Source organism: Panthera uncia (assembly GCF_023721935.1).
Source record: "Panthera uncia isolate 11264 chromosome A1 unlocalized genomic scaffold, Puncia_PCG_1.0 HiC_scaffold_16, whole genome shotgun sequence".
Lineage (NCBI taxonomy): Eukaryota > Metazoa > Chordata > Mammalia > Carnivora > Felidae > Panthera > Panthera uncia.
Window position 1 is genome coordinate 42,212,928 of NW_026057576.1, and position 10,135 is coordinate 42,223,062.

Genomic DNA, 10,135 nt, shown 5'->3' on the forward strand with positions numbered 1-10,135 from the left:
CAGTGGTATGAGAAAAAGTTATGACTTCTTTTGCCAATCCCAAGTTTACAAAGTACTGGAGGAAATAAATTAATAAAAATAAGTATGCAATTATTAGTTGAGAAAAATACACAGGTAGTTATCAAAAAGAAACACAGAATGATCAAATTATGATTGACTAATCAAGAAGGACTCTTTATGGAACTCACATATAAACCAAGACTTAATTAGTAAGACAAGATTTGAAGTATGTGTACTACAGGCATAGAATGCAGAATTTTTGAAAACACATTGACAGAAATGATCTTGGTGTTTTGGAGAAAATGGGAATAGGCCAGTATGGATAAATTGAATAATATATATGAGCAAATGCATATAGAAGTAGGGTTTGGAGAGGTGGATACATTCTAGATCATGTAAAATATTAATAGGGAGACCCTAAAACTTATCACTCAAACTCAGAGCAATCTTGAGAAAATAATGAATCACCCTGGATAAATATGTTAGGATCATAAATGCAGACTAAGACTGACCAAGCCAAATCAGAAGCCCACATATTATTATTTAAATTTCAATGGTTTTAAAGCAGAATATTTTCTTTCAGGTTTTATATTTAAGGTGTTGAATTGAAGGTATGGATACAAAGTAACATGAATAAAAATGAGGCAGCAGACCAGAAACAAAAGGACAGGAGGCAGAAAAATTAAGTGGTAGCAGGAAGAAAAAAAACAAAAACAAAAAGACAGTAACATTCATGTCAAGTGAGTAGGGCATGCCTGTGACACAAAAACAGAAGTAATCAAGCTCAAATGAGAAGCATAGAAATTATGTTCATTTAAATTCCCATATTCACTGAACTTCCTTTCTCATTATGCCATGCCCCCATTCCCCAAGGCTTTGTCATTTCCTCTTCAGATTTTAACAAATCCATGAGTTTGATTAAGGATGAGGAAACTTGAGCAAACTTAAAGATCTTTTAACCTATGAATGCAGATATCACCAAAAGAATATAATGGCAGGGGTGCCTGAGTGGCTCAGTAGGTTAAGCTTTGTACTCTTGATATTGGTTCAAGTGGTTGTTTCAAGGTCTTGAAATGGAGGCCCGCCTCTGGCTCAGTGCTCAGCATGGAGCCCGCTTGGGATTCTCCCTCCCAGTCTCTCTCTCTCTTTCTCTCTCTCTCTCTCTCTCTGTCCCTTCTCCACTTGTGCTCTCTCTTTAAAAATAAATAAATAAACTTAAAAAAAGAATATGATAGCAGTAATGTTGAATGTCTAGTAAATTTTAAATCTATATACTGAAATGAAAAGTATTAATGTTTTACAAAAATAATCTAACATTCCTAGAAATTCCCACAAAATGTTTTATGTTCTCATTGAATATATGCATTATAACATGGCAGATATGCAAAATGTAATTATGAAATCATTAAAATGATTAATAATCCCAACAAAAACTGCCAAGGTTTGTATTAAATTATTTGTGTTGCTTTAAAAAAATTTTAACATTTATTTATTTTTGAGAGAGGGAGACAGAGAGTGCGAGTGAGAGAGGGGCAGAGAGAAAGGGAGACACAGAATTCGAAGCAGGCTTCAGGCTCTGACTGTCAGCACAGAGCCCGACACAAGACTGAAACTCACAATCCAGGAGATCATGACCTGAGCTGAAATCAGATGCTTAACCAACTGAACCACCCAGGAGCCCCTTTATTGCTTTTACACAAGTTCGAAGCATCTGGCTTTCACATATCAATACCAATATAAGTCTATCAGACAGAGTTTGATTGAGAAAACAGTAATCACTCTATGTAGTTGAAACCAAGAGGGAAATTGATACAGATAATTTAATGGCTACAAAACTTTTGGAAGGGCTGTGGAGTGGGCTCCTGCTCAGCTTCCAGGAGTAATGTAAGAACAATGCCGAACTGAACAAGCAGGGAAGTGATTAAGCTCTGAAGACACAAATGGAATTATGAGTTCAAGAATAGTCATCCTCAGTCTCCTCCTCCTGACCCGAAGTTGTGAGGTCATCTCACAAAGCTGGATGACAATGAAGCTTGCAGTGCTGCTAACAGCTTGTGGGCTGAAGAATGAACAGCAGAGGCATGTTCCTGAAAGATCTGTGCCTGGCTTTCCTGGTGGCAAGATGATGATGTGCTTATTACATTTGTTTACTTGTTATAAGGCTATTCAGATAAATTGAAGTTGATCATGGGCATTTCATCCTTTTTATATACTGCTGGATTTTATTTAATCAACAATTTATTTATTTATTTATTTATTTTAAATTTTTTTTTTCAACCTTTTTTATTTATTTTTGGGACAGAGAGAGACAGAGCATGAACGGGGGAGGGGCAGAGAGAGAGGGAGACACAGAATCGGAAACAGGCTCCAGGCTCCGAGCCATCAGCCCAGAGCCTGACGCGGGGCTCGAACTCACGGACCGTGAGATCGTGACCTGGCTGAAGTCGGACGCTTAACCGACTGCGCCACCCAGGCGCCCCTAATCAACAATTTATTATGACTTTTGGGGCCTGTGTTCATGAAGCATGTGTGTGTGTGTGGATTGTGTGTGTGATGTCAGTATCAGAGTTTTATATCTGGCTAACTCTCCTTTCCTGTAATAAGTTGTTAAAAAAAATACCTTCCTATTTTCTGAAGGTATGTGTGCATGTTATAGTGGTTTATTTGTTATTTAAAAGTTTGATTTTTGTTTCTAGTGAAATCATGTATCTCAATACTTATTTATGGAAAAGTTTTGTAACACAAACTATTTTTTTTATTTTTTTTTTAATTTTTTAAAATTTACATCCAAATTAGCATATAGTGCAACAATGATTTCAGGGGTTAGATTCCTTAGTGCCCCTGACCCATTAAGCCCATCTCCCCTCCCACAACCCCTCCAGCAACCCTCAGTTTGTTCTCCATATTTATGAGTCTCTTCTGTTTTGTCCCCTTCCCTGTTTTTATATTATTTTTGTTTCCCTTCCCTTATGTTCATCTCTTTTGTCTCTTCAAGTCTTCATATGAGTGAAGTCATATGATTTTTGTACAAACTAATTATTTTTAAGCAAAGAATGCTGTTTAGATTTTCATTTCTTCCTTTTTTTGTTTTGGTAAGGCAAATTATTTTGGAAAAGTTTCCATTTAATCTGTCATTTTTTTCGTATACAGTTCATGTTGTTAGGAGCTTAAGTATTAACTTCTCCTTTTCCTGTGTTTCCTGAATTAGTATTACTTGAGGTTAGTTTATCAACTTTATTAATATTTTTGAAGAACAAACTTTTGGCTTTGTTAACTTTATGAAATAGTTGTCCTTTCGCTATATGATTGCTTTTTTCCCTTATCATTCCCTTCTTTTAACTTTATGTGGCATGGATATGCTCTTTTTCTTCCTAATGTATTAATTTTGAGGCTTACACAAATGATGTCATACTGTTCTTTTTTCTAAGACAGGCATTTTAAGCTATAAATTTCCATCTGAGCACTGCATTATCTTCATCCCTCACATGTTGATATGTTGTGGTTTTATTAATATTCAATTTGAAATATCTTATAACTTTTTCTTTTAAGTCTTTTTTGACTTATGGGTTATTTAGAAGCATTATGTTTAATTTTAAAATATTTGGTAATTTTCTAGGTATAGGCTTTTTCTTCATTGATAATTTAATGTAATTGTAATAAAAGAATGTATTAAATATATTTTTAACCTTCTGAAATTTACCATGGGTGTTTTATGGCCCAGGGTTTGTGTTTTAATTTGGTAAATGTTCTTCGTGCGCTTGAAATAATTGCAATTGAATAATGTGTATTCTTGAGTTGTTGGATGTGTTTACTAGATAACAATTATTGGATTTGATCGATAGTATTATCCAAATATTTAACATCTTTAATGATTTCCTGTTTATGGTTTTCTCAATTACTGAGAATGGAGAGTTCAAACATTGGCAGGATTTATATGGGCTTCCACTGTGCTATTCTTTCAATGCTTCTATATATTTAAAATATATTATAATAAAATATTTGAGCAAAAAGGAAGAATTTTCCTCTTAAAAATGTTTATTTTTGTTTATTTCCAAGGTCACTGAGCACCACACTTTTTTTCTAATAGCAAAATTAGTTTTAAAATAAGCAAATGAAAACCATGAGCATATAGCCAATAAAGACAAAGCTTTAAAAAACAAAGCAATGCGGTCGTAGTGTCTGGGAGACCTTGAAATCATTAGTGGAAGACTCCAACAGATGATTTAGGGATGATTTTTGAGGCAATTTTGAAGAGCCTCTGTGATAGCACTGCATGGTATAAATTGTGTAGTGATGAAAATGTTCTATAACATGGCTGGGGCAACTCAAGAACTGAATTTTTTATTTAATTTGATTTTATTAATTGACATTTAAATTTAGTCTCACGTGGCTAATGGCTATCTTATCTGACAGTAGAGCTCTATAGATTCTATTAACATTCTATTTAAAACCACTGCACTAAATAATACGGCTAATTTGGATATTTTATTGGCTCTCTATTCCTTTGTCCTTAAGTAGTGAACATGTGCTCATAGAAGTAGAATTCAAATCATTATTATTTCTAAATATTAGTTATTACACATGGAAATAGCCAAAGCAACATTTTATACATTCTTTTAATTTAAAAATACATTATCATTTATATATCTATATACAACAATGAGAAACATCTCAAGTCCTCAAATAGGCTTAAGTATTATTTGATAATGATTTTAAAACTTTTTTTTTAACGTTTATTTATTTTTGAGACAGAGAGAGACAGAGCATGAACGGGGGAGGGCCAGAGAGAGGGAGACACAGAATCTGAAACAGGCTCCAGGCTCTGAGCAGTCAGCACAGAGCCCGACGCGGGGCTAGAACTCACGGACCGCGAGCTCATGACCTGAGCTGAAGTCGGCCGCTTAACCGACTGAGCCACCCAGGCGCCCCTGATAATGATTTTAAAGGTAAAATTTATGTGCTTGATTTACACAAGGTAATTTGTGATTCTCAAAAGGAAGTATGAATATTGGTGTATCTTTTATCTCTCATTACTAATATGCTAACTTGAACATTCAATAGATTTTAATCTTAAAAAGTAAATATTTTTATCTCATATATAATATACTAAAATGCAAATAGAGATAAAAAGCTGATATCATATTAACATGAATCTATTTCCCCTAACCTTCTTAGTGACACAAATAATTATACTTAAAACATTATTAAGACTAAAATTTGGTGGAATATAATAGTATTTTAAATTAATGAATCAACATAATCCTTTTGAAGTTTTTTATATTTAACTTTTGTTTTATAAGTCTCACTAAGCACATTAATACTTCAAAACGCTATGTTTTCTTTGAAGAAAGAAGGTTTAATAACTGGACAGAAACTCTGTCAGTTATTATTTATATACAAGAATGGGTTTCTAGAAATTAATGAAGTGTAAACTCCAGGGCCATTTATTGAATGAGCCACTTCTAGGCTCTGTACAGAATTTTGTATTTTAACTTTTATATTCCTTTTCTTAAATAGAATACAGAGGTATTATAATCATTAGGTCCAGAAAACCTTATTATAGAAACTGAGGAATAATTAACTAAGAGCTCGCCATTTTTTAAGCATTGAGAAGAGATGCCTGAAATAGCCACTATCAGTTCTCATCATCAGTCTCAAAGATATGCAATAAATGTGTTAATGTAAAGCAACAATCACTTTTATTTTTATAATTACTTGTATTTAATTATAGATCTTGATCACTAGAGATAAATGTCTAAATATAAAGGGGAGTTTGTTGCCTCCTTCCTGAAACCTCCCCTTTGCTTCATCTTGTTTGTTTGTTTTTCTTTTGGTGAAAATTTCAGGCTGGCACAAAAACAGTATGACACTTTCAGAACACCGTCAAGGTGAAAATGATTTTGTCATTTCTTCTTAGAAGGTAATCAATAGCTTATGAGAATTCTACATTTGTAGTTCCATACAAAAAGTCAACTGCATATATAAACCACTAAACACTATAAATAAAGATCTCACCCTCCCAAAATGAAATATTATCATGACTAAATTTAGGTTTAAAAAATTTGAAATATGTTAAGTGATCCAGTGATTTTGCAAATAATGCATTCTTTTAGTGTTGAAAATTGTAGAGCTGCATGTTTCTTTGCATGTCTGTTTATGTGTCTTCATTTTCAGATTTACAAATATATGTGTACATGTGCATTTACTTTATATACCGAGTTAAATCCATAGTCTCTTTAAATAGCAAATAATGGCTTTTAAAAAAGTGTATTAGCTGGGTGAGTAGATTAGGAAGGAGGAAAATGAAAGAGGAACACGGATCCTGCTGAATATTTTTTTGTATCAAGTCAGAAATAAAATTTTATAATTTGAAAATGTATCTTCAGTTTACCTGCCAAGTTCAAAGAATTCAACAAAATGAGAGAAGCTCTTATTTTGGAGATGCACTGTGGCAACAAGGGTTCACTGTGACGTATTTTCAGTTGAAGGAGGAAGATGCACACTGGTCACGATGACTTTCATCTCAGAATCATTTTAGTCTAATGTTTCTGAAACCAAGGAAATATTGCACACTTTGAGCCTTTCAAGTACTGTAGTGAGGAAATCAGGTCACTCACAACAGCATTTCTAATTTGACAGGGGATTACAAAAACATTTGGTGCTCTTTAACTGTTGTCACAGCCATCTATTACATTAAGAACAAGTTGATTTTAATATTAGTCAAATTAAAAAGCATTGTATCATGCTAACCTTGGGCATTCATTTACATAATTGGCTCTCTGCTTGCTGTGTATTATGTGACACCCTCATTTGATTACTGTTCATTTTTCTAAAACTCTGAAGCGGCATCTAACATAACCTGCATATTAATATTTCATTTTCATCAGGCTTTATTTTATGTAGTCAAGCTGCAACAAATGCTACCTTTTCATTATTGAGCTTGTTATAAGTCACTTATTCCAGAGCTTTTAAGGAGACAAAGTTCAATTCACTGTTCCGTAATAAAACAGTAAAAATGCACTCTAAAGGTTTAGTTTAAGTAAGTAAAGATTCCTCTTGCTCTTGCTGGGGTTGGTCTTCAGGAAATCTCTGAAACTTGGATAAGAAAAATGTAACGTTTTGGGGGACCTTATACCAGTCAACTTTGTATAACAATAAATAAATAAATAAATAAATAAATAAATAAGATAAGATAAAATAAAATAAAATAAAATAATAAAATAAAATCTTAGCAACTTATAGCAAACATGTAACTCTATTTCTTCGATCTGCAGGTTTTCTGTGGCTCCGTGGGGCTCAGCTGGGCTAAGTGCCAAGTTACAGGTCTGGGTCAGGTCTGTTCCACCGGTCTTTCATTCCAGAACCTAGTTTGACAAAGCAACAAGTGAGTACTTGGGCATGTTGCTCTCATGGTATAAGGCAGGCATGTAAGAGTGTAATCTAAACTTCTCAAACACAGTTAAAGCCTCTATTCAAAAATTAATTGTCATTGCCATCCACATCCATTGGTTAAAATACTCATGGTCAAAAGCAGACATTACTGGTCCAACAAAATATAGACTTTTTATTAATGATAGATTGTATTGGGGTGCCTGGGTGGCTCAGTCGGTTAAACAGCTCACTTCAGCTCAGGTCATGATCTCATGGTTTTTGAGTTTGAGCTCCCCATTGGGCTCTATGCTGTCAGCACAGGGACTGTTTCAGATCCTCTGTCTCTCTCTCTTTCTCTCTGCCCCTCCCCTGTTTAAGCTCTGTCTGTCTCAAAAATAAATAAATAAATACTCAAAAAAAAAAAAAAAAAAGATATAGTGAATAATACAACCTGTCCCAATCCTTCAAGGGAAGGTCCAATATACTAGGCAATTCATACGAGTTGACTTGCTTGGTTCTCATGCACCCCTGATAGACAGATTATTTTGTTTCTCCTTTGCAGGTTATAAAGTAAAGCACACCAACTTTAAGAGAAGACATTTGCAAGGTTGAGCTGTTTACTGAGTTGGGATTGGAATAGTTCCTGCAATCTAACACACAACCCTCACTGCCATAGACATTTACCTGCTGAATGAAGTATTTTTTTTAAAATTTTTTATGTTTATTTATTTTTGATAGAGAGAGAGAGAGAGACAGAGACAGAGACAGAGACAGAGTGCGAGCGGGGGAAGAGCACGGAGAGACAGAGACACAGAATCTGAAGCAGGCTCCAGGCTCTGAACTGTCAGCACAGAACCCAAGGCGGGGCTCTAATTCACGAACTGCGAGATCATGACCTGAGCGAAAGTGGGTCGTTCAACTGAGACACCCAGGCGCCCACATGAATAAGGTATTTTTTTAAGAAAACACCTAGTTAATTTAGGTCCAGCAGAACTCATAGAAGTAGTCCACATTGTTGATCTCCCATACGGTCCCTACATAGCTAATTTGAGATACAGACCCGTAAGCAGAAAAGGAGATAACATTATAGCCAGTTCATGTACAGAGATATGGGATAAAATGAGGACTTCTTGCAACATTTAAATGTCAAGATTCCCTATAAATGTTTATGTCTTGTCAAATATCAGGTCCCAAGATCAGCACCAAAGCACTAATGCTTTAGAAGTGTGTGAGATTTACATGTACCGGGAGAAAATCTTTCCTCTGGGATGATGGCTGAGGAAATTTGGTAGACAAGAAGATAAAGGCAGGGGAACAGCTAATTCTACAAAGTTGCCAGAGAATAAAAGCTGCAGTTTTGCACATGTCTTGAGTTCACACTCTCCAACCTAAATCCCATTTTTAATCCTGTTTACTGGCAAATTATATTCTGAAGAAATTTGAAGAATGGAAACCTGGGCCCCCTGTCTATATGTAACACCATCTCTTAATGTGTCTTTTCATATGTTATTTCCAAAACATTCTTCTCATTTCATTGTCATAGTAGGTCTCCTCAGTAATCCATGAATGGAAGGATCCATCGATCCCCAGTAATCCAGGGATGGCAAACACTGATAAATAAGTCTAAATAAATTTAGTTTGGAAGAGCTGCAAATTTATATGTGACTCATCTGGATTAAAGGACTTGTTTTTAATGGATTGCTACTTGTATGAATATAAACACCTTGTAATTCTATTCATTATCTTTTTTTGTGTTTTGGATGATGTTCTGTGACTTACCAAAAGTGCAAGTGTTTTAAATAAAGTAAGTTCTGTGGTGTGTTTATCAGAAGCCGATTCTGGGAAATAAAGCAGAAAAAGCTTACAAGGGTAGTTTCAGAGGTACTGGGAGCCCCAGAGGACTAGGTTTGGGCCCAAGCCTCCACAACTGCTCTGAACAAGAACACAAATCTGGTCTGAGATGAAAGCTGCCACCACCAAGGAGCCTTAGCTGATGCTTCCTGCTCCTTGTAAGTCTGCAGCCAAAGCCAACCTGTGTGTCAACACCACTGCCACTGAAACGGTCTCTCTTTTTATTAATTCTGAATTCAATAAGGAAACCAGTGCATGTGTTCCTGGTATTGAAGAGGCAGAAGTAGAGGACCCCACCATGTCTGTCTAGCTCCTCTGAGTACTGAAGGCTGAGCAGGACTCATAAAGATGGGCATGGTCACAGCATGATGGTCAAACAAATGGAAAAAAATAAAAGTGCTCTTAGTAAAATGGGTAAAGTCAGTCATCATTGATCTGTAATATTTAAAGAAATTTATCACCTAGATGAATTAAAGGACTAAAACCAGCTTTTTTCAGTTTGTTTTAGCCCAAATATCTTGTTTGTGGGGTATATGGATATTACCTATTAATGTAGTTTCTTGGCATACAAGCTATTTAAATATAGGCGGGGGGGGGGGGCGCTGGGTGGCTCAGTCAGTTAAGCGTCAGACTTCAGCTGAGAATAGGATCTTAAGGTTTGTGAGCTCAAGCCCTGTATCAGACTCTGTGCTGACAGCTCAGAGCCTGGAGCCTGTTTTGGGTTCTGTGTCTCCTTCTCTCTGTCTGCCTTTCCCCTGCTCACATTGTGTCTCTCTCCCTGTCTCTCAAAAATGAATAAACATTAAAAAATTAAAAAAAAAAACAAGCTACTTCAATATGTCAATATGAATAACACATGGAATAGCATTTCACTGGCTACAATGAAATTAAATATGTTGCATATTAATAACCT